Genomic DNA, 25,338 nt, shown 5'->3' on the forward strand with positions numbered 1-25,338 from the left:
CACTCTGCTAGGTGCATGAGACAGCCAAAGGGTTATAAAGTTTTATGCACTGGCATGTTGAGCTGTTTACTCTGCGGGGAAGGCAGCCAAGTAATAACATCCAATTCGTGCAGACACCTGCCAGGATGTTGATACTTCGTCTGTCTATTCTCTGGATGTTAAAAGAAGAGAGAAAACATAAAGAAACAGCTCAAATACCTGAAACAGTACTTTCAATTTAGTTTGATATCTACGTGTATCGTAGTTCAGGTTTCCCCCACAAGCCCCAAGACGGGATTTCAGTACAAGTAGTCCATCTGGGCTGTGCAGAGAGTTGGGTAGTGACACGGGAAAGAGAGTGTGCCCTAGTAAGCCAGCTGCCTCCATGGGCGATTCGTATTTGACTCTGAAAGCAAAGTCTGGAAAATGGTGTAGCATACAAGGTGTCGAATACGCCCAGTCTAAGGACAGGCAGGCTGGGGAATTTATACACCAACTCTTGAATCCTGGGTTGTGGATGTTCCCGTGGGATCTCGATTCCCTGATGCTCCCGGACGTCAGCATCTGCGGCCGCGGAGATTTCCAAACTCTCATTCAGAACTCACCCCGACAAATGAAATGGAGGTTTTGACAGATACGGGCGAGACATTGGCAGAGGCTGTTCTGATAGGACACTCATTTCAATATTGGAAGAAATCATAGACTTGTAGAGCCTGATTTCACTAATTAAGCAAAGGAAGAGACTTTCTGAGGACAGATTTAATGCAGTGTCACAAATTTAGATCATAAGGGGGAAAATTTGAGTGCAAGCACTATACTTTCCAGAGGAAACTGAAGCATCAGAGATTAGTGTGGCATCAGGTTTTACATGTGATGTAGAGAAAGGCACAAGGCATTGCCCAAAGTGGATGACAGTTTTGAAGGCAGAAAGATATGAGGAGGGGCCAACCGCTGCTCCTGGGCATCATGGTGGAGTGCCATCTTAATCGATGGCCTATGTACTCTTCACAGTCTACTCAGAAGAATTGGACCCTGGAGACTGACTCCCACGATGGACAGAGCATCCACCTGGCAGGTGAGCCATCCTGTTAATTTGCAAAGGACATTTCCCCCTTGATGAATTTTATAGCTTTATCCTAACCAGTCATTTTTCTCCGAAAGCACCCCAATGATTAGATGAGTGTATCACTTTGATTTTGGAGACAGAGGGTTGAGCAGCACCCTAGCTTAACATACTCAGAAACTATCAATCTTTGGGGTGCCTGGGTGGCTCAGTCAGTTAAGCATCCGACATCAGCTCAGGTCATGATCTCGCGGCTCATGGGTTCGAGCCCCGCATCTGGTTCTGTGCTGACAGCTCAGAGCCTGGAGCCTGCTTCAGATTCTGTGTCTCCCTCACTCTCTGCCCCTCTCCCACTCATTCTCTGTCTCTGTCTCGCTCTCTCAAAAATAAGTAAAACTTTAAAAAAAAAAGAAACTATCAACCTTTTTGATAAAGGCAAAACATCCAATTTATATTTCATAGTTAATATTAAATATTGAAGCCATGGTAATTAAGCTTCTTGTTCCAGGATTCTTTTTTTTTAAATTTATTTATTATTATTTTTTTATGTTTATTTATTTTTGACACAGAGAGAGAGAGACAGGGCATGAGCAGGGGAGGGGCAGAGAGAGAGGGAAACACAGAATCTGAAACAGGCTCCAGGCTCTGAGCTGCCAAGCACAGAGCCCAACGCGGGGCTCGAACTCACAGACCGTGAGATCATGACCTGAGTCGAAGTCGGACGCTCAACCGAGTGAGCCACCCAGGCGCCCCTCCAGGATGCTGAAAGTGTATCTTGTTGAGGAACTGTAGCTCCCTATGCAAAGTATACGAGCATCTTCATATTGTCAATCCAATGGGAAAGTAAGCCACTTTTTTCTTCTTAACCTGTGTCCTATCCAGAGAAATCAAACAAAATTCAATGGTCAGCTATTTATTTGACACCCACTTTTTCTAAGCTTCAGACAGAAGCAAGAGGGCAGAGAGAAAACAAGAGTAAAACAAAAATAGGTAAGATTCTTATAACTCAAACCTCAGGAGATATTAACGTCACTTATTCAAAAATATTTACGTGAATAGCCTATGTGTCAGGCTTGGCAAGGCGCTGAGGGTACCATGTGAACAAGATGGACAGGAGTTTTGAGCTGGTGGGGAACAGAGATGAGTCAGAAAGAAATTATAATCCAACGTGATGAGTGTGGTGATAGAGTAACAATACGTCCTGGGGATCAGAGTTTTTCTCTCCTTGCTGTCAGCCCTTCTGTGGCCCAGTTGGACGAGGATTTTAGTGTTTTCACCCTGCAGAAAAAAAAAGAGAAATATCCTTCAGTATCAACAGGGTAATGATTTCACAACAGACCATCGGCTGCATTTTAAAAGCCCAAGATTGCTGATTAGTTCTTGCTTTGGCACTCAATTCTATTTGCTCAGGTGTTCAGAGACATTCTAAGAGGCTAGGTCTCTAGAAAAAGAATGTTCCAGTGATTACAACTCTGTGCCATGTTTCAATGCAACAGGATTAAGAGAAAATGATGTGAACATATTCTTTTAAAAGTAAACACGCTAAATGGATGTGGGGAGATTTTCCTAGTATTTGTAGTGGGATTTCTTGTTGGGTGTACATTTTCTCGACATCTGAGCCAGGCTGGGCAGGTTGGCTGGGCTCGTGAGGCAGGTCCATCAGGTATCTGTTTGCACGAGAGTCTTCTGGTAAAGACCTTACTTCAAGGAAAGAAAGGGTCAGGCACAACCGGATAGCTGGAAGGGGAGGACCAGAGTGCTGCCGTGCCGAGCGATGAATAACACTTCAGTGAGAGTCCAGCTTTGCCACAGAGAAGGCGTCTTGTTTTCATCACAAGAACAAAAACGTTCAAAATAAAAACTGGCAATGCTGTTGCACCACAGATATGGAAGTCAGAGTGAGCCGATACTGTCATATCAGAATATGAAGGGGAATGGTCAAGATTTTCCTCTAGACCACCACCCAGCTTGGGCACCATAGGGGTCTGATGCAGTGGAGTGGTATTGGGGTGGAGGTGACAGAAACTGCAGCTTCCTCCAATGGAATTCTGAAACGTGTGGAGGGAGGTGGTAGACATTTCTCAGGGCTAGTGGTAGCATTGTCAAGTGTAGCAGACCCAACCATTGGTAGTGTTCAACGGATGGCGGTAGCATGGCACCCAGCCGAGATGTGAGTTCCCTTGGGATGCTCCATGGATGCTGATGGGTACATACATGAGCACATGGGAGACATTCCCTTGGTGGCAGACAGGAGGCTTTATCGGGAATAGAGTTCTTTGTACGGGCAGGAAGCAGTGAGAGCCAGTAACATATGGATTTGAAACCAGTTTCCATTTGTGCCCTCCGGTGGATCGGACGTACAGGAAACTCAACACGGTTTTCCTTCTTTCCCCTCATCTCCTCTCTTAAAATTATTACATTTTACTATTGCTATTTTCATCATATCATGAACTCTTTACTTGCTGCTATAGTTCTGTAGACGTAGGACAAAGTTTTTACTGGTTTTCCTTGGTAACGCCAAGATGGCAGTGTGGGAAACATTAAAAATGGGTGATGTTTACTTTGAAAGAAACCTTTGTCACCTACATTCTGGCTTTTCTTGCTGTCTGTATTCCCACGCCAGGGTCGTGTCACAGCTTTGATCTAGTAGAAAATGATGACAGTCATCAAGCCCCTTCAGAGGATCTTCGGTGAATTCCCGATAAATCTGTTTTATTTTTGTGCCATCAGGACGCCATCATAGTCTTGGAGAGTCATGTCTCCTGACACTGCAGGAGAAACGCTATGGGCTCTCCACATACTTGCGGCTTCCTTCCCTGGTCCTTTGATTCTGTAACACTTCATCTCGCTTTGCCCCTCTCCACCAGAGGTCACGATCAGATTTGCTATTTTCTGGCTGCTCTCTTTCCCTACGTTTCATTTTTTGATTCCCTGCTCCCACCATCCAGAGTCCCAAGGAGATGCTGCTCCTCCGTCTTTGCATCGGAAAATTTCTCTTTGATCCCTTGGTGTGCAACTCCTTCTCTGGATTGTCTTTACCTAAAAACGTCGGTAAAAAAGTCACATGAATGGCTGTGTACCCCATCGTCTCCGCTAGAAAGGGAAACCACATCTGGTCATCGATTTCAAGACGGGTGGAAGATTGTGGGTCCCGATAGGAGAGTGTAGAAAGGAGCAAAAACGGACGCACATGTGAATTTCCCGGGGCTGGGGTCTGCTCTGAATCCTTGTCCTTGAAAGAGCTACCGAATAGGAAGTCTTGGGACAGCTTGGGAAATTTAGAAATTTTCTAGAGAATAAAACAAAACAAAACAAAACCGGGGTGCACTTAGCTTGACAACTATTAGCAATTTATTTCGGGAGGTCTGATTATAACAGTAAGTGAGGCAAGTTTTGCCAAATAAACAGCTCTTTCGAAGCCTTGGGAAGGAGCACGAGACATTTTCTCTTTCTGCCGAGTGACTGCTATTAGACATTCAGATCACTCTTCACATTCATTATGTGGGGTTTGAATAGATTCGCACAGCCCTAACCTGCTGTGTTGTTTGTTTGCTCATCCATTCCAACCCCAGTGGAATATTAATGACTGTGAAGCCGTAACACTTTCCATAACCTCTGCTATTTGTTCTGTGACAAAATTAAGCCCAGTCTGTATTTAATTACTCAGCATTGGACTTCAGCAGGAAAGAATTCAATTTTGTAAAATAACAAACTTTTGAGTAATTGCATGCATAATCAATGCATATTTTGTCCATTCAGTGGCTATCTTGAGGGCAGACACGATTTCTTTCCCTTTTTAAAGGAATGTTACCCTTTTAAGGTCACTGTCCTCAGAGCCTTAATTCACAGCAAGAAAAAAAAATGAACTTTAGACATGTCTTTTTCGGCTTTAAAAATCACCTTTTTGCATTTAGCATTAAGGTCATAGATTTTTGAGGCCGAAGCAGGGTTTTCCCTGGATGTTTTTCTTGGACTGTTTCTCCATTAGAAGGTTTCATTCTGGTAAAAGGTGGCATATTTTCTTTTCGTCAGGAAAAAATATATATAGCTTGCTTATTGTCCGGGGCTGAGAACCAAATAAAGGCACAGACGACAAAGGACAACTCCACCGGGACACGAGAATACATTTCCACGATAATAAGGTGACTATTAGCTGTAGGGGGTGCCAGCTGGTTCCTTACAAGCATTTATTCGGTAAGGAAAATACAGGTGCTGGAACTTTGCTTCAGGCCCTCAGATGTTGGTGTAACCGTATGTGTCTCGTTCTCCCTCCAGATTAAGACCCGAGTGTGGCCCTCCAGGTCCAACACAATAGCATGAATCCAAGGATCTTTTCTTCTCTTCGTTTTTCACCATTATTCATTCCCTCCTTCCCCAACTGCTCTCAAAAATAGTATACATGCACAGGATTCCTCTGAAGTCAGGAGGTAGCCCCCCAAAACAGGACCTTTTCAGTGTGGCTCACTCTGGGTCTCTTGTGAAGACAAGACCACTCCCAGATTTTCAGCTGAGGAATTTTCTGAGGATCTGGAGTTTGTGAACCGCGGGAGAAAGGATGGGGGGGCTGTAAGCGTGATGGCTGATGGGGGAATTGGAGGAAGAGTGGGTTGTGCCTCTCTCCTGACTTCCCATCTTTGATATTTGGGGGAATGGGATCAGGGGACATACCTAGACCAAGCCTACCAAGTTGGGAAAGTGAAAGCTTCAGCATCTTCTCTCCTGTGCAGCCCTCCCCACCAGTCCTAGGTATTTTCTGTGTTTCCCCTATGACTTGCAGGGAATGCTTTGTTTGAAGACAAGTGTTCTGTATCTTCCCAAACGTGAAAACCATTGAAAAGGCCTGCAGAGCTTCATTCTATGGAGCTTCATTTTATAGAATCAGAATCAGAATTTAGCAGCTCAGAAATGCTAGGTGACATGCTTAGACCTACAGACCTAAAAGAGGGAGAGAAGCCAGAGGCAGAACCTAGCTCTTCTGAGTCTTGTATTCATATACCAGTCGCACATTTCCCCATCAACAGGAGCCAGCCCACCGCGAAGTCATTATAAGAGGCAGCCCCAAATAGCGATATGTACAATCAGAAGATAGACAGTTGGTTTTACGGCTTGGTTTTTTTTTTTTTTTTTTTTTTTTTTTTTTTTTTTTTTTTTGGCCTTTGCTTAAAGAGTACACAGCTTGTCAAAAATGAACCGTAGGTAACATAAAACTTGGATACCCTCAGCTGTTGGCCAGTTGCTTAGTTTCAAGGTTTATTGGTTCAGATTCCTGTAAAATTAGATCCAGGCTCCACCCTTGTCCACCCCCCCGCCTTCTCTAACTGCTAACCTCATTCTAGAAGGAATCTATGTTTGCAGCTGGCTACATTCTCCTCCTGCCCCCACCTTCCACAGTGTTAAGCAAGAAACACAAAACACATGGATGCTTATGAATAATTCAAGCCCCCAAGAGAAGGCCATTCCATACTGACCCAACACAAACCTTTCCCATCAATCTGCATTTTTTAAGCTAACCCTGGGAAAGTCGACCTCCTTCGGACGTGAGAATACAAGGCAATTCTGATTTGCAAGCCTCAAAGGTCCTCAAGTAAGAAAATCAATTCCAACCCAAAGTGACATTTCAGTTTTATTAAGGCAGTGTCGTCTGGCCTTCATTAGTTAATAGGGTATATCTGTTATGACCTCTGACGAGTTAGATCTCACAGACAGTGGGGCAGAATGCTATCTGTTACAGTTTCACCCTCAGTGATTGGAAACACAGAATTCATTATTCTGCTGAAAGTAGGCTCTGAAATGGGTTTCATTTCAGTTCATCCATCAAAAAAGGAACATGCCTCAGAAGATTTTATTGACCTCATTTTAGTCGGGTGACCCATTTGCTTACACATTTAGAGTCGTTACCCAAAGGGAGCAACACTCAGGGGCATGGTGACCAGCCCCGGTTTCCAGGTAGAAGGTGGCATCCTCAGATTTGCAAGGTGATGCTCTCCAGTAAGAGTCTAACCGGAAATACAGGTAGGAGGAGTTGCTTGCTTGAGGGCTGAAATTGAACACTCACAGCTCTTTGGGATTAAATTTAAGGCTACTAGAGTTACTGGAAAAATTCAAAAGCAGGTCTGGGGTTCCACTTGTATCTGCCAACCCTGTGGGTTCATTTTTCTCCCCCAAATTATATTAGTCAATTGATTGGATTATCCAAATATACAACTCATTCTGAGGTAAGAGAGACAATGACATTTCCCTCACTTGTGAAGTGGATATAGTAGAAAATGAAAACGGATACTAATAAGACTTGAGCTGGAACACATAAGAACAGATGATACCGGGGTTTGACAAACCGTGGCCCATGGGACCAAATCCAGCTCACCTCCCGTTTTTATAAATAAAGTTTTATTGGAATACGCCTGCCTCATTCATTTTCAAATTTCGACATCTTCTTTCCCATTACAGTGACAGGGTTCAGTGGTTTTGACAGAGTGGAGTGGTTACAAAAGACATCATTAGGCCTGAAAACCCCAAAATATTTACTATTTAGCTCTTCACACAAAGTATCCACCAATCCCCAAGTTAGACTATAGTATTCACAGTCTGCGAGAGGCAGTATCTAACAGAAGTCCTTCGAGAGAATTGGATACTTATTTAGTTCAAAGATAGAGTTGGCCTGGAAATCTAATGAAATCTACATTGCCAAAGAAAAATGACCACTAATGACATTACTGTAGCCGAAGAATGACTAGGTGACTAATAAAAAGAAAAAGTTTGTTTCTGGCACACTGGTGAAGGAAATCACCAAATCCAGCATCTGTTGACGCCACTTACGCAATCTTGCCCGAATTCAGGAGACCGAAATCAAGACATATGGAACGTGTATATCTCATCAGGTTTTGCTACGGGGTAGATCAGGGGTAGGTAAAATTATGCTATAAAATCCAGATAGTAAACATTTTAGGCTTCCTTGGCCAAAGACAGGTGGGGCATAGCTTGCTGACATCGGGATTAGAGGAAAGACCCCTTAATACTTCCTCTCCTTCCGGGTTCATTAACCTTTCTTCTAATTACTAAATGCTAATTTGGTACATCCCACCGAGAGACCGAAAAAGGACTGGAAATATTGACTTCCGAAAAAGCAAAGAACTATCCCCAACACCACTAGGGTATCAACACACTTGGATCCCCAGTGCCTAGCCCAGTGCCAGGAATGCGATGGGTGTTAATAAATATCGTTGAAAGAATGGGATCTTGCCGAGGCAGTTCTGCCCTGTGGGGGCCCATCTGGACATACAGCTTGTTTCCATAGATAAAACTTCCACTTACATATTTCTGACTCTAACAGACGTTTGAAAATCTAATTCAGCAAATATGTTCAATGACATCAAATTGGTTGTCTTGTGTTATTGCTGACGTAAGAGGTAACCTTACGTTATGCAATTGACCTGCTTGCTGTTGGTATTGGGGCAGCTTTTGTGGCTTTCTTGAAAGTCAGTAGGTTGTTAAAATAGGGATCTTTTCTATCGCCTTATTGTTGAGGAAACTGTCTTTGACCAGATAGCACTTCCCCAAGTAGTGCTTACTTTGGGATGTTTTGCCTAAATTTCAGATACTGTTTATTTTATTAGAAACATATCTTTCCACTCTACACCACCACTCTTCACCTTTGTGGAAAGATGGAATTGAAACCTTAACTCCTTATTTTTTGAGTCTTACGCTATTAAGTGTTATACCCTCTTCCTAGCTTTCCTGTTTTTGTTTGTTTCTTCCAGCTTTCTTGTTGTCTCCTCTTGTTGATCAAAGCTGTCGGCGCGTGACTCAAAATACTTCCTTCTCCCCATATCCCTGCCATGATCCTGGGTTATTTCCATTTCCGAGTGGATAATTCACACCATGCCATCTCAGTTTTTTGACCTCTTCACCTCCAGGGTTGTGTCGTCCCTCCACTCATCCTCCACCCCTCCTCATATCTTGACCCAGGTCATCCTCCACAACTGCCTCACCTCTGTGAGCTCTGATTCAGTGATGTCATTATCTGCCCATAACTTCCCCTAGTGGGGTATCTTGTTTAAGATACCCAGCCATTTTTTTTAAGGCACTTCAGCCCTTTACCGGTCCTTTTACACCTCTACCTTCTCACTTTTTTATACTTCTCACTTTTTTATACTTCTCATTTCTTTATCTACTCCTTAGACAGCTTATATTTATTTCTTCAGCTCCTTTCTCCCAAAGCAATTTATCAAAATTTCTTTGACTTTAAATGAAAGGCCTACCAGACTCCTGTTTGTCAATAATGTTTATATCATGATTCTTTTGAAAATTAATTTCAGAGCTTTGGCACATTCTATAACAGTAGGGCATGGCAAAAAAAAATGGCTTTTGAAAATTTCTTACTTTCTCTATAATGAAATGTCCCTTAAAACTATCTATTTACTCTCCTGGCTTTATCGAAAGAGTCCAGCTGTGTTTTGAGGATCTCAAGGTGTATCTAGATAAAGCTGGTCATATTGAATTTTCTACATATTTTCTCAGGTAAAATCTGGCTATGTAATTACTGTCCTTCTCAGAAATATTCACATAAATTGAATTGCCCTTCTGGCATTGAAAATCTGAATTAAATGACCCAAGCCACGAGGAAAATAAATATAGTGGGATTCCTCCTAATCTCTTGAGTGTGTTTATGCATATTATTGTACTATTCTGCTGTTAATGGAATAGCAATGTGTGTTTTGGTACAACTACAAGCAATAAAAACGAATATTTTTAAGAAATAAAAATCGGACCAAATTCCATGCCCAAGGTGGTAAAGAGACAAACCAAAGTCGAAACCAAAACCAAAAACATAGGTGTTGAATCGTTGGCACTAACACCCATATATAAGAGTGGCAGTTTTAATTCAGAACGCATAAGCCCTCATTGATTGGCGTTTACTGTTTTCATTAACATAGTAGTTTTGTTCTTGTTAATTAAAATAATGCCTATGTCACGAAAGAGGAAGCATTGTTTTCTCTTATGTAATGATTTTTCCTTTAACCAGCTACAAATATTATAGAAACTAACTTTAAAAGCATGTTTGACAATAGTCTTCATTCTCCCCCACCCCATCTCCTAATTCTAATTTAATAAACTTTTTAGACCTAGGGAGAGCTGAAGAGTAGTTTAATGGGAAGAATCTTTCTGCATTTACATTTGGATTCTGTTTTGTCAAATAAAGAAACTTGGAGGTTAATTTTAGTGATGGAGGATTAGGTAATTCAAACCAACCATTTTACTGAGGGCAAGAAAAAATAATAATATTTAAAAAAAGCAATGTTTGCTTGAAGGAGTTGACGGGACAGTGAGGGCCAGAACCTCAGAGACTGCAGCCCAGAGAGCTGAGGCCATCATCGGGGACCCCTTTTCACAGCTGCAGGTGGGAAGCTCCCTAGCGTTTTGACAATTTTGCTGGGATAAGTGATAAGATTTAATAAAATTAATGAGTTTAACACATTTGCTAAATGGAAATGGAAGGTCAATATAGAAACTGCATTTCTGTATTATAGCAACAAACAGAAAATGAAAAATAATTATTACAAGATACAATCTAGATGTATTAAAAGATTCAATACGTTGGAATAAATCCAATGCATGATGTTTAGGAATTCTACACAACTATGAGACACTTTTGAGAGAATTTAAAGAGGGATGAACGGGAGGGGCTCCCGGGTGGCTCAGTCGGTTAAGTCTCCCACTCCATTTTGGCGCAGGTCATGATCTCACGGTTTGCGAGTTTGAACCCTGAGTCAGATTCTGTGCTGACGGTGCTGAGCTGGCTTGGGATTCTCTCCCTCTCCCCATCTCTCTCTCTGCCCCTATCTTACCCACACACTCTGTTTCTCAAACTAAATAAACGTTAAAAAGAAAAAAAGAGTGATGAACTGGAAGTGGCTGGGTCTTCACTATTGTTCAGCTTCTGATGGTCCCTAAACTGCCTGGGTCACTGACCCCAAATCAATACAATCCCACTCAAAACCCTACCAAGTTGTATTTTGTTTTGTTTTTCAGTGGAACTTGACAAGCCAATACTTCCAAAGGGCCAACACACACTTAAAGAAGAACAACAAATGGGAGAATTATTGCACTATATGGCAAGTAAGACATTAAAATATCGGTGCAAAGGTCGGTGGTTAGACACCGCCACTGATAGTATAAAAAGGAGACCCATATGTATATGGCAAACGATTCGTGACAAAAATGGCACTTCAGAACAGCGGAGAAAGGGCCGTCTTTCCGATAAATGCTGTCAAAGTAATTGGATGTCCAGATGGAAAGAAATGAAATGTGATCCCGGTCTTAGCGCATATATAAAAATTAATTCCAGTTGGATTGGAGACTTCCAAATGGCCAGTAATGTGTGAGAAGCTTCTCAGTCTCATTAGTTACCAGGAAAATACTCATTAAGAGCACGGGATTCCATTACACAGCCACTGGAATGGCGAAAGGCAGATAACACCAAGTATTAGAAAGGACACGGAGCAAAGACAACGCCCACGCATTGTTGGTAAGAGTTAGATTGGAATAACCTTTTTGGAAAACCTTTTACCACTATTTATTAAAGTTAGGGTAGGCAAATCCTATGATTTGGCAATTCTACTCCAAGACGTATCCTAAAATATAAATCCATGCCTATGTACACAAGAGACACATAAAAAAATGTTCATTGCAATATTTTTGTAAAAGCCCAGGTTTGCAAATGGCTCCAATCAGGGTTCTTCAACAGTAGAGTGGTAAATCATGGTATAATTGCACACCTGCTATATATGCATACAATGTAATATCACAAAGTAATGAAAATGAACAAAATATGGCTCCATTCAACATGAAGACGTTACAAAAATATAATTTTTATCAAAGAAGTTAGGTACAAAATAGTAGGTACTACATGAGCCCATTAACATGAGGTTCATAAAACAGGCAACAGTTTGCTTTGGGTGATAAACTCTAAAGAAACACAAGTGTTACTTAAAAAAATAAATATTAGTTATCTTTGGGGAACATACAGTAGGTATTTATTGGGATTCAATATATGGGGGCTTCTGTGGTGTTGATAACATTCTATTTCTTGATATGGTGGTAGTTTTATAAATCAATGATCTGAATTTTTTTTGTGCACTTTTCTTTCTTTCTTTCCTTTTTTTTTTTTACCATGTAAAGAACTAAAGAAATTTTGATGTTTTTATTTTTATTTATTTATTTATTTATTTATTTATTTATTTATATAAGGAGACACAAGCTCTACCAAGAATAGTTTTCTTGTTTTCTCCAAGTAATGGTAACTTACTTTTTGAAATACAGTTTAGAGAAATAATTATTGAATATTCATTTTTTATGTCTCTAAAAATGGAAGAATTGGTTTCTACATTAGCAAAGACTTTCATAATTTTATTAGATACTGAATTGAATTTTGATTTGCTATTGGGAACCCACCAGGAAAATGTACTTTTCATTAAGAATTTAGGCCAAGTTCTCTCTTTCTTTCTTTCTTTCTTTCTTTCTTCTTCTTTTTTTTCCTTCCTCCTTCCCACCTTCTGTCTTTCCCTCCTTTTCTTCCTTTCTTCTTCATAAGCACATACGACTTATTTTAAGGAAATCTAGAAAGTGAAAATTCATGCCTAAAATAGAAATATTAATGATGAGGGGCACCCAAGTGGCTCAGTTGGTTAAGCATCTGACTCTTGATTTCAGCTCAGGTCATGATCTCACGGTTTGTGGGATTGAGCCCTGCATGGGCTCTATGCTGATAGCATGGAGCCTGGTTAAGATTCTCTCTCTCTCTCTCTCTCTCTCTCTCTCTCTCCATCCTTTCCCTGCTCGTGCATGCTCTCTCTCTCTCTCAAAATAAATAAATAAACATAAAAAATTAAAAAAGTATTAATGATGAATGTCACCTGTTAATGAATGTATTAAGAAAGATATTATTCGACATCAGAAATTATGTTTACCTTGGCAGAAAAATTCAACAGAAGTAGTCTGAAACAGCACAGTCTAATAATTTCAATTAGTACATTTTTCATTGTCAAATTAGTTTTGCAAAATATAGTCTACCTCTTGTCATTCCACATCACTATTTTGGATGATCTGGAAGGTTCTCTATGTAAATTAGTGAATAATCAGAATTGTAGGATATTTAAATGAAATACAGTTTTAATACTTTACAAAAATGCAGTAATAATAATCCTAAATTCTAACAATGCATCCTTGATTTAATGAATACAGAAGTTTTTAAAATCAGAATTTAATTCTTTTTATGCAAATGAAAGCTATTATAATACTTGAAAATAATTATTTTAAGTTGCTTAAACATTTCCCTCTGAAATTTTGTTTATATTATCCCTTTGCTTGGCAAACTATAAAACAAAGCTAAATGCCTTTTCAGCCTTGTTTAATCTGCACACCAACTGAAGTAACATTTCCTAATGTAGTAAGGTTTCATTATGTACATTGTGAGCCTGTGATGACATTTTATTGGTATTTCAGTTTATTAATTCAGATATGCAGACTTTATCCAAGATATTGATTGTCTAAAGTCCCAAAGAAAGATTGTCTTTATCAGATTTACTCACCCACATTTTACAAAAGAACGTGATCATCGTTCATAGTTTTTGAAAAGAAATAAATCTGTGGCACTATAGACTTTGTATTTATATTAGGAAAGAATAATTATATATATTAGGAAAGAATAATTTCCTAGATAACTGCAAATATTTAAATATCTTGGCCGTCTTTTGCTCAGAGTCTATACCCTCTTGATTCAATTAATCGACAGCCGGTTTGTTTTTTTTTCTAGGTTTACTGAGAAATAATTGGTATGCATCACTGAATAAGTTTGAAGTGTGGTGGCTTGATTAACGTATATCTTGTGAAATGATTACCATGACAGGGTCAGCCAACATCCATCTTCTCATTTTGATACAATAAAAAGAAAAGAAAGAAGAATAAAGGAAAAAAGAATCTCATGATGAAAACTCTTAGGATTAGTCTCTCAACAACTTCCTCGTACGTCATACGGCAGTGTTTGCTATAGTCATAGTGTTGTATGTTACGGCCCTAGGACTGACTTACCTTATAATTGGAAATTGTTACCTTTTGACCCCCTTTCTCTAATTCCCTGTTCCCCTACCCTCTGCATCTGGTAGCCACAAGTCTGACCTCTTTTTCTATGGGTTTGGTTGTTTGTTTCCCATATAAGTGGAATCACATATTATTTCTCCTTCTCTACCAGCTTATTTCACTTAGCATAATGCCTTCAAGGTCTATACATGTTGTCAAAAACGGTAGGATTACCTAAATTTTTATGGCTGAATAATATTCCACTGCGTGTGTGTGTTTGTGCGTGTGTGTATACATATACATATACATATATAATGTACGCACATATATATACAAATTTTGTTGTCCATTTACCCATCAACGGGCACTTAGTTTGTTTCCATGTCTTGGCTCTCGTATGTAATGCTATTATGAACATCATGGTACTGGTATTTTTTCAAGTTGGTGTTTTTGTTACCTTTGGATATATTCCCAGAAATGGAGTTGCTGGGTCATATGGTAGTTCTATGTTTAATCTTTTGAGGATCCTCCACACGGCTTTCCACAGTGACTGGACCCATTCACATTCCCACCTCAATTTACTTATGATCACATTTTTCATTGAACAAATTGCTTCACACACACTAGTGAAACCTAGTGCTTGGTGGGCGCCATAAAACAGTAGCGTGAAGTTCATGTTTGGGACCAGCGTTTACCTATTGTGTCCAGAGAAATGAATTATTTTTCGCCTCTACTTTTAGATAAAAGGATAACAGAATTTGCTCAGTTTTAGTTTTTCTTGTGTCTGTGTTTTAGAAGAGTTAACCTTGAATTCTCTGAGAACCGAGAATGAAAGGTCCGCTGTGAAGGTGGCTGGCAATGAGACGATACACTCATCTAGGACCTTGGAGTTAGAAACTGACCTACTGATAGAACTCGGGTCTTGTGAACTGATATTAACTCAGCTACTTCCAAATGTTCTCTCTAAGACTCAGTCGATCAAGAGTGGAGGTTGTCAGTTTGGGAGGTATGTGGATGGGTTTTGGACCCATATCTCCATCTTCACTGTCTGGCATCAGATGAGTCACTGAAGTCTAGTGATTGTATTTGCACAGTTGACAACATTACACCCACCCTGCAGACTTTTTGTGCAGATGTACTGGAATGCCGTCAGGTAACTCGATAAACGAAAGGTATGATCCCAACTAAAGTGTCCAAACCATTAATTTTATTATCAAGGGACCAACACCCACAGGGAGAAGCGATTTGCTCAAGATCCCATAACAGAACTGGGATAAAACCTAGGCCTTCTGACATCTGACTAGCTGTTCTTTCCACCACCTTCTTTGCTTCCCAAATCATAATGAGCCTTGGCCCAACGACTTACAATAGAAACAAAGAAAGAAAGAAAGAAAAGAAAAACAACTACATCACAGCCCACGTCTCTAAAATTTCCAGGCTGATTTTATAGATTTAATTGGATTGGCATGGACAAGATTTGTCTTAATAAGGGAACGCATTCATTGGGTTGTAAAGCACAACCCCAAGCAGGAGACAGCATGTGACAAATTACAGAAATAACAAGGCTCTGAATGGTCGCACAAGTGCACCTGCAGCCGGCCCACCTGGGGCTGTGATTTCATTACCCTCGTAAACCAAGGCAAGGTCAGGCTTAGTCAGACTTCGATTAAGAGGCCCCCAAGGAGATCCCAGGTGCAAAAGGAACTAGCATAGATGCGACGAGAGATATGTGAGAACCTCTCTTTCCTGTCCTGAAGCAGGCCCTGTTGAGACAGCTAAATCATGAGGGTTAGTAAACTAGGTGCAAAGAGCTGTCACATGGGGCCGTGGGCCAGAGGCCAGAAAACTTGGGTTAGATTTGTCTTGGGCCTTTGTTAGGAGTGGGGGCCAGGGAAGGTTTTCATAAACTGCATAGCGAGGCTAACCTTGCAAGTTTGTTCAGGTGCAGCTGTTCCTGGGGGTGGGGGGTGGCAGGAAGAGTAAATCTGTTCCTTGATTTGCTGGTAAGTGGCCTGTGTTCTGCGAGATGGTGCCAGTTGGATGAGAGTGAAGCCAAAATCCTTGAACCTTGGGAATGGCATGTGAAGCCAGGCGACCTGGCCACATTTCAGGTCCCCCAATTAGATCTGCTTTTCTAAGTGGCTCCTACAGTTTCCAATTTTCCTTCTCAGAGTTGACCATGCAATACGATCCTGCGTAAGGAATGCCTCTTCCAACACCACTTGGCAAAATGCCTTGGGCTAGAATGGAGGCAGAGGTGGCACAGAATAGTTGGTGCCAGGCGTTCAAATGTGTTCTGTGTAAGGTTGACTTGGGAGACAACGTGGTTAAGTCAGCCATGGCTGACTTGGGGCAAAATGTTCTGTGGCCTTTAGGTTATGCATATATCCTAGCAAAGTCTGCGATGTCCAGCAATTACAACGGGCATTTAGCGGGAACGAATGGAGGTACTTCTTGGCTGAGAATCAGGATTCAAATACTAGACTTGCGTATGCCATGATGTTTCTGGGCCCTGTAGGTAATTCCCATAGCTTTTGGAACCTAAGGTCTACAATATTTTCAGCAGCTTTATTCATTCCATGCCATGTTAAGTGGTAAACTTACAGGCTGGAATGTGGCTTCACGGTGATTCGATCGAGGCACACTGATGGAGGAGGTGATCGCCAGAGATTCTTGGATTGTAGGGAGATAGTTCAGACAGGGTAGTTATTGGAAACAACCAAAGATTGGACAACAGAGGATGGGTCAACGTGACATGTAAGGATCATGAAGAGCCAATAGTCAGGACAGTAAATTTTGTCTTCTAGTAGGAAGATCAAATTTATGGCAGGGAATGGGAGACCAAGTCCAAGAGGGTCTGAAACAACACAGATCCTACAGTGATGTGGGAAAGATGGGGGGGCGGGGGTCAACAGCAGAATCCTGAGGGTTTTTAATTTTTTTTTAAATTTTTTATTTTTTACTGGGCCTGGGGTTCTCGTGCTTTTATTTCATTTCACTTTCTGCTTTGGTTGGCTCTGTGGTGCATGAATATACCCACTCTGAGTTCTTTATTAACTTTCTTGAAATCTGTTTGGATTTTGTTGTTTTTGCTAGAATTAACCTAGACAAATGAGTCCAAAGTACACCTAGAAGCTCGGTCATTGATTGGTTTGGCGAGGTCCAAAGCCTGTTTTGTAAAAACTCAATTATCTAGCTGATTTAGGTCCACGTGTGCAACTGCAGATTTTCACCAGGGGAGAAAATTGGGAAAGCAAAATAAAATGTGGTTTAAAAACAAAAGGAAGAAGAAGACGGGGCGACTGCCAGAAACCTTTTGTGACCGTGGCTCGATAACACTGAACTCTCACGAGCCTTAATAATGATGATGATTTCTGTGCCGGTGTTGACAGAAAGGGGGAAGCCATTGGCTCAGCTCCCTGTAGATGAGTGAACATCCTCCAAATATCCAGCAAGCGGGTATCACCTCTGCTTGTTAAGCATTTGCCCTGCTGCAGTCTAGCGAAGGGACCTCGCGACCTGTGGTCTCCTTCCCTCCTTTCTTCCCTCTCTCTCTGTCTCTCTCCGTCTCTCTCTCTGGGTAGCAGACTGGTTCTAACTTGGCCTGAAGTCGTAGATGAAGAAACCTTCTCAATCTCAAGAGCAACCTGTTTCTCTAAAAGCCTGAGCCCACATCAAACATTCTCCCACTCGAGGCACCTAGGGGGGCTCCTGGAGGAAGATCTGGGACTTCTGAGCAAGCATGTGAGAGAGAGCCCTCAATGCATCGAGGCAGATGGCCACAGCGAGTGCGAAATGGGTGGGAGAGTGGGGCCGGACCACTTGGATCTGGGTCACCTGAGATGCTGCAGGCGGGAGGGGGATCGTGGCCCTCTGAGCACCCAGGTGGCAGGAGCAAGATTAGAGTTTGTTGAGACCATGAAGCGGATGGCAAAAATTGCAGGCGGAGCGTGCGGCGGCCGGTGCCTCAGTGCTCAGAGGAACACGGGAGTGTCTTTGGGGTGACAGAGGTGTCCATTGCCTGCTAAGTGACGTGGAGCCAGCCTCCTGACATCTTTGTCTGCTTTCTCATTTATAAAAATAAGGCAACTGATACCCAGCCCGTAGGACTGTATGAGAAAGATCGGAACCCCTTGTGAGCACCAAAACAACAACAACAACAAAACAAAACAAAAACAAAAACAAAAAAACCAAAACAGAACAGAAGTTCTATGTATGGCCTTTGTCATTCAGAAAAGTAAAAGCCAGGGGCGCCTGGGTGGCACAGTCGGTTAAGCGTCCGACTTCAGCCAGGTCACGATCTCGCAGTCCATGAGTTCGAGCCCCGCGTCAGGCTCTGGGCTTATGGCTCAGAGCCTGGAGCCTATTTCCGATTCTGTGTCTCCCTCTCTCTCTGCCCCTCCCCCGTTCGTGCTCTGTCTCTCTCTGTCCCAAAAATAAATAAACGTTGAAAAAAAAATTAAAAAAAAAAAACAGAAAAGTAAAAGCCAGAAGAAATGAATAGCATGGTCTTCGCGAAGGCGCACTTGACCGCGTGAGTGTCTGTGTCTCTGGGTGTGTGTGTCCACGTGCACACGCGCACACGTATGTGTGTGTGAATAGAATGGAAGGAAAAAAAAGAAAAAAAAACCCTGTGATTTGAGTGTCCTAATATTGCCAAGAGGCCAGGCCTGGCCACTCCAATTTCCAGAACTGCTTTACTGTCCTAATGGGATGTCAGAGGCCCTGAAAGGGATCTGGGAAAGCCGTCATTAAAAACAGCCCTGGGGGGGGGGGGGGGGTCACCCGCTGGGTTCCTGGATTCCAGGATTCAGATCTCCTGAGCTTTGTTTTGTGTGTGTGTGTTTTTAATGAGCTACTAACTCTTTAGTTAGTGCTTTGGTTTCCTCCTCTGTAAAATAGGGATAATAAGAATGCTTCCTCTAGAGTCATGAGGCTTAAATGCGTTCATATAAGTAAAGTTCCAGGGTACCCGCGTGGCTCAGTCGGTTGAGTGCTGACTTCGGCTCAGGTCATGATCTTGCCGTTTGTGAGTTCAAGCCCCACCTCGGACTCTGTGCTGACAGCTCAGAGCCTGGAGCCTGCTTCGGATTCTGTGTCTCCTCCTCTCTCTGCCCCTCCCCTGCTCTCTTTCTCTCTCTCTTCTTTCTAAAAAAAAAAAAAAATATATATATATATATGTAAAGTTCCTAGAACAGTGCCTGGCACATAGTAATTTTATAGCAATTGTTGGCAATTACCAATACTCAAGACTTTGATAAAAGCAATGGAAACTCAGCCCACAAAACCACGAGTATCTGCATGCACTGAATTCTGCACACGATGTACCCACACAGCACACATCGGGATGCTGGCGATAGAAATGCCTCCTGTCAAGACACAGGCCCGGGTGGAAGAAAGGGTCAGTATGCAGGATACAAAGGAGACAAGCAAGGAAGCAGAAAGGCTGGGGCTGACCCTCAGCTTCATGGTGGAGTTGGATTGCGTTGGCAATTTTTCTGAGGACCAATGAGTTTCGAGAAAAAAAAATGTCTTCTACGTCTTTCTGCTGTATCTAGCACCAAACATAGTATGAATTTTATGTGAATGACAGGTGTCAGAAAACTCCAAAAGCAGGCAATTGTGGAACTTCGTATTCAATTACCAAAGAATGCCCAAGGATCGTTCCATTTAAAAATACTGAGCAGTTTGGGGCTCCAGGGTGGCTGAGTTGGTTAAGCCTCCAACCTTGGTTCAGGTCATGATCTCGCAACTCTGACTTCGAGCCCCATGTCAGGCTCTGGGCTGACAGAGCGGAACCTGCTTCAGATTCTCTGCCTCTCAGTCTCTCTCTCTCTCTCTCTCAAAAATAAATAAACATTAAAAAAATGCTTACCAGTTTAACTGTAATCTTGGTTCACTTGCACTTAAAATGTTTTTCCCTTATTTTTCACATTATCCAGTAGAATACTTCTCTCATTACTAATATATAACCAAGTTCTCAAGAAGATATATGTTGGCATAAAAATTACAGGAATAACTGTTGTCACTTAAGTGAACTGAGGTGTTTACTTGGCTCCAACTGTTTCCCGGAGAGATATTTACTTCCCTTAATTATATCGAAATATAAATCACCAAAATAGTTCCTAAAGCATAGGGAAAACAACCTTAATTCTCAGTGTAATTTAAAGCAAATGACTTGGGTGCCATGAGACCCGCATCTTCCTCTTGTGGCCCTAAGAGGGTATAACCCCGTCATTGTCATGGAATCAAACCCCACACACACTACTGAACAATGTGATGGGCCTGGGCATGAAAGGGCTTCACTACTGCTTTCTGGTTGCTACAATCTGGTTGAACGTCATGGAGGAAGGTATTTATCTAGACCAGATGTTAACATCTCTACCTGAAAGGTGTCTATGGCAGAACAGGTATGTGCATCTTACAGAACCGCCATTTTAAAAAGCGGGGATGGTTTCATTGAGAGAAACAAGAAGTACTGAATCCAGGTTGAGCCAAAGGGAGAGCTTTCGGAAGGAACGGGGAGCTGTGTTGTGGGAGAGGGTTCCCCGATGTATGTCGCTTTCTGTCTCTCTCTGAGCTATCTTTGCTGTCCTCTGGGTCCCCTTCCATTTCCTTCTGGAGGAATCTCTCAACCATTAGTCTTTAAACACGGCATTTTCAACCTGCTTCTCTACATACCAGTTCGTGTGGGTTTTTGACACACGCTGTAGAATGTGGCTACTCCAGGACTCCAGGTGGGTTCTCTCAGTGCTGGTAGTAGCAGAGATAGGTTATAACATCGTGCTCAATTCCAGATAGCTGGAGCAGTGGATTTGGCTCAGTTCAGTCAATGGCTCCTGGTCCACTTCTGTCCCAGTCCACTCCAACCAGTGAGAGGCAAGTAACCATTGCTGTAGGGTCCGTCCCAAAGGTGGATATGGGTCCCTAAAGAGCTATATCCTACAGAAGCACTATACAAATGGTGACATAGAGATTTGATCCCTCCTTGGTCCTTTAGGGAAACGACCATGTTAAGAATGAAATTGGACAACGTGTGTGAACATGCTTTCTAAACCAAAGTAGCCCTGGGGACTGCGGGGATTGAAAGGTGCTGGGGGAGAATATGAGTTTCCACATCACATAGACCTGGGCTCAGGTCTTAACTCTACCACGTCTTGGGTGAGTGTTCTAAGGTAAGGGTGCTCGACATTTCTTGGTGTCTTCATCAGTAAAATGAGCAACGTAATACATAGCTCCTGTGCCCGAGGATTGGATACAGTAATGACACCCAGCAGGCACTCTACATATCTTGGCTCTTTCCCCTCCTTCCAGCTCCTCGCTAACGCTGTAGATTCCCTCTAGCCATCATTATCTGGCGAGTGCCAGCAGTGATCAACCACTGGCTTCAGTTGGGTTGTGAGGAAGCTGTGTGGCCATTAGTGTCTTAGTTATCTGACAACACAGCCCCATCGCCCTACCCACAGGGAAGCAAGTGGTTGCATCAGTGCAGAATCTGTAACACTGGCCTCGCCTTTCTATTTTCCCCTCTTCTTATGACTCTGCCTGTTCTGGAAATGGTCTTGAGCAAGTATGGCTCATATCATTAATAGAAATAATAAACTGATGTATGCATAGCGTTTTATGGTGATACAATAAAAGGGCCCCCTAGGAGTCAAATGGCACAAAAATCTGATCATATTTACTAGTTAGCACCGCTCCGCTTTATGTTGGGGTATAGTGGAGAACCAAGTATTGGAGAGAAAAATCATATAACTTGCATGTGTGTGTGTGTGTGTGTGTGTGTGTAAATATAATTACCATTATGATACTGATTAGTGCTCTGAATCTAATAAATAGAGTGTTTAAGAATCAGGAGGGCTAGTTTGAAGAGATCCGTTATATCAAGGAGCCCAGGAGGACTCTCTAAGGAAGCAACACCGAAATAGCGACCTGGAGCCTAAGAAAGAACTGGCGATATGAAGAGCATTCTAGGCCCGGGCACTCCTGTGCACGATGGCATCAAAGAAGGATAAAATGCAAGATTTTCAAGGAAAGTGACGGAGAGCAGGCTGCCTCGACCATGATGAGCAAGGAAGGGGTGAGAAATTCAAGAGGAGACCGAAGAGGCAGATGGGGCCAGTTCTTGCCTTGAAGATCACGGTTAAGACCTTACTTTGGCCAAGGTCATGGTTAGAGATTTTATGAGCAATGTGAAATCATTGGCATGTTTCGGGCCGTGGAATAAAATTAGATTTGTGTTTCTAGCTGACTGCCATGGGGCAAGCAGTGAGGATAGTCTAGTCTAGTTGGACCAGGGCTCTCCCTCTCTCCAGGACAAGGGCCTGCAAGTGATTCCAGTTACTAGGTTCCTGGCATTTCCTAGCGCTCTGCTAAACATCTGGCGCAAAAGCCCAAACTGCTTAATGCATAAACCACAATGTTTATTCCCCTCATGCAAGACTGCTCTCACACTTGTTCCATAAAAAGGGAAGCCAGTGTGTCCAGCCACACAAGTTCCATTGGCTTCTCAATACGCCAGAAGAATGGGAGACCTGTGTGCTTTTCTGACCCTACTGGCAGTGAGTGCCAGCCTAGACCAAGGGGCGCTTGTAGGTGTTCTCTCAAACACCGTGCAACATCAGTCTCATGGCTGCCGCGCAGAAAATGGACTTGAGAAGGAGAAAGCAGATTCCCACCTGGGTAGGATGAAGAATGATAGTGAGTGAGGGACTGTTAAAGGCTGAACTGTGCCTCTCCCAAATTCATATGTTGAAGTTCTAACCCCCAGTGCCTGGGGATGTGGCTGTATTTGGAAAAGGGGGCCTTTAAAGAGCTGATTAAGGTAAAAGGAGGTCATTAGGGTGAGCCCTCATCAAATATGACTGGTATCCTTGTAACAAGAGGTGTCTGGACACACAAAGAGAGATGAAAAACACACGTGGACACAGAGGGGAGACCAGGTGAAGACACAGAGAAAAGGCGGTCGTGCGTAAGCTGAAGAGAGACACTTTGGAAGAAACCAAATCCTTGATCTTGGACTTCTAGATTCTCAAGTCCTCTCTCTCTCTCTCTCTCTCTCTCTCTCTCTCTCTCAATCTGTGTGTGTGTGTGTGTGTGTGTGTGTGTGCAGGTACCAAGGAAAGGCCATATGAGCACACAAAGAAAAGGCACCCAAGGAGAGAGGTCTCTCCAGATGACAATTCTTCCCACACCTTGATTTTGGACTTCCAGCCTCCAAAACTGTGAGAGAATAAATGTCTGTTGGTTAAGCCACCCAGTCTGTGATATTCAGTTATGGCAGCCTGAACAAGCTAGTGCAGGGATCTAAGTCAAGAAGGGCAAAAGAAAAAAGCCAAGAGGCTGACATGAACCAAGAAGGATAAGGGCAAAGGCTGTGGACTCAAGGAAGTCGTCATTAGTGAGGTCCACCACATTCTTCCAGTGCTTTTGGGGGTTACAAGGCTGGACTATATTTCCTCTGCCCTTTGAAGATAGTGGTGGTCCTCTGTCTGGCTTTGGCCAAAGGAAGGTGAGTGAGGGCGACAGACACTATATCCAGACGGAAACTTTGAGTCCAGTATTTACCTCTCGTCTCTGTTCCCCTGGGTTACAGAGTTGGGTGATGGGAAACAGAGCTCCCCATGAACCTGTGAAGGATGTATAATATGGCAGAGAAATGAGCCTTTGTTGCTCAAGCCACTGAAAAGTTGTTTCCGTGGTTTGACCTGACCTATCGTGAATGATATACCCGTACCACTGAGCTCCTCCACTCAGGTTTGGGAAAAAGTGGAAAAAAGCCCATGCTGAGGAACTTCAGAAAACACTCCAGGTATGACAAAGATGTCCGCAATGCACCCACCCAGGCTTTGGCATGCCAATCCAAGAGCCTGGCTGAGATAAGTGAGCATGTGACAGCTGAACTCACACAGGGGTTGTTACTCTCTTTATGCTGCTTGTGAGCACAACATTTGCCTATGTGCTGGAGAATATTGTCCACTCGTTACATGTCTCATGATGGAACTGTAATACTCAGTGTTTGTCTGATATTCCAAGTATTTTAGGGAGCTCTCGGGCAAGACTGGGAAGCCCAAACTCCCAGTGTTCTCTGAGCCTCACGAAGGGTGTACGTGCAGGCAAAAATGCTCTCAAACAAGTGGTATAATAAGATTAACGTGAAAGGAATAAGATATAGAAGGATTATAAGAAAAAATAATATATATCAAACTTAAGGGTCCAACTGGTGAATTCAGTTGAAGAAAACACTGGGTCCCAAGCATCCTGGCCTTTGCAGTGAGGAGAATGTGCTGGCTTATGGTTCTTAGAACAACAATGACAACCGAAAGGTCTAGATTTGCATACAGACAGATGTGAATTCAAATATGAGCATGTGGCTACTAGTTCTATGACCGTGGACCGGTCAGTCATCTCGATGAGCCTCAGTTCTTTTGTGGGAGAAATGGGGATAATAACATTGATGTCACAAGGGAAATGTGAAGGCAGTTGAAATGATTTGTGTAAAACATCTGCATGCTGCCTGGTTCAATTAGGGTTGGTGTCTTTCCTTTGTCCCTTCTTTTCCTTGTGCCCCCCTTCTTTCCTTCCTGAGTGAAGAAAGGAACGTACAGGGGAGAAGACGGTTCTTCAAGCACGAACAATGGGCTCCTCTTGTGTTGTGACTCAGTTCTTTCCAAGAAGCTCCACGTTCTGGGGGCGCCTGAGTGGCTCAGTCGGTTGGGCATCTGACTTTGGCTCAGGGCGTGATCTCGCGGTCCATGGGTTCGAGCCCCACGTCGGGCTCTGTGCTCACAGCTCAGAGCCTGGAGCCTGCTTTGAAGTCTGTGTCTCCCCCTCTCCCTCTGCTCTTCCCCTGCTCATGCTTTGTCTCTCTCTCCTTCAAGAACAGAAAAACATTAAAAAAAAATTAAAAAAAAAAAGAACCTCCATGTTCTATCTTCATCTTTTGGTCTCACATGAACAAGATTTACTCCTGGGGCCTCTTTGACCTGTGGCTAACAGTATATGAGACCATCTTGAGGGTGCCAACCTTCTGGGTTATGTTCCTATTCTCTATTTTTAAAGGAAATAATTTATGAAAATCTCCAGCAATGTGCTGGCACACAACAGTCACCCCATGTGCATGGACTGATGACTCACTCCATGGCACATACATTATCGTTCCATTCCCGTGGCATTCCTTTATCCTCACCCACACACAATGCCATTTCTGCTGCCTTTTCATG

The 25,338-nt window shown here is 42.7% G+C and overlaps 1 non-coding gene across 1 annotated transcript; it reads left to right on the plus strand.

Annotated features, from left to right (window-relative positions):
- The first annotated feature begins 24,810 nt into the window (after positions 1-24,810).
- On the plus strand, positions 24,811-24,895 carry TRNAQ-UUG. Its single transcript has one exon. It is a non-coding gene; the product is annotated as a tRNA-Gln (tRNA).
- Positions 24,896-25,338: the final 443 nt, after the last annotated feature.

The sequence above is a fragment of the Prionailurus bengalensis genome, chromosome B3, assembly GCF_016509475.1.
Source record: "Prionailurus bengalensis isolate Pbe53 chromosome B3, Fcat_Pben_1.1_paternal_pri, whole genome shotgun sequence".
Lineage (NCBI taxonomy): Eukaryota > Metazoa > Chordata > Mammalia > Carnivora > Felidae > Prionailurus > Prionailurus bengalensis.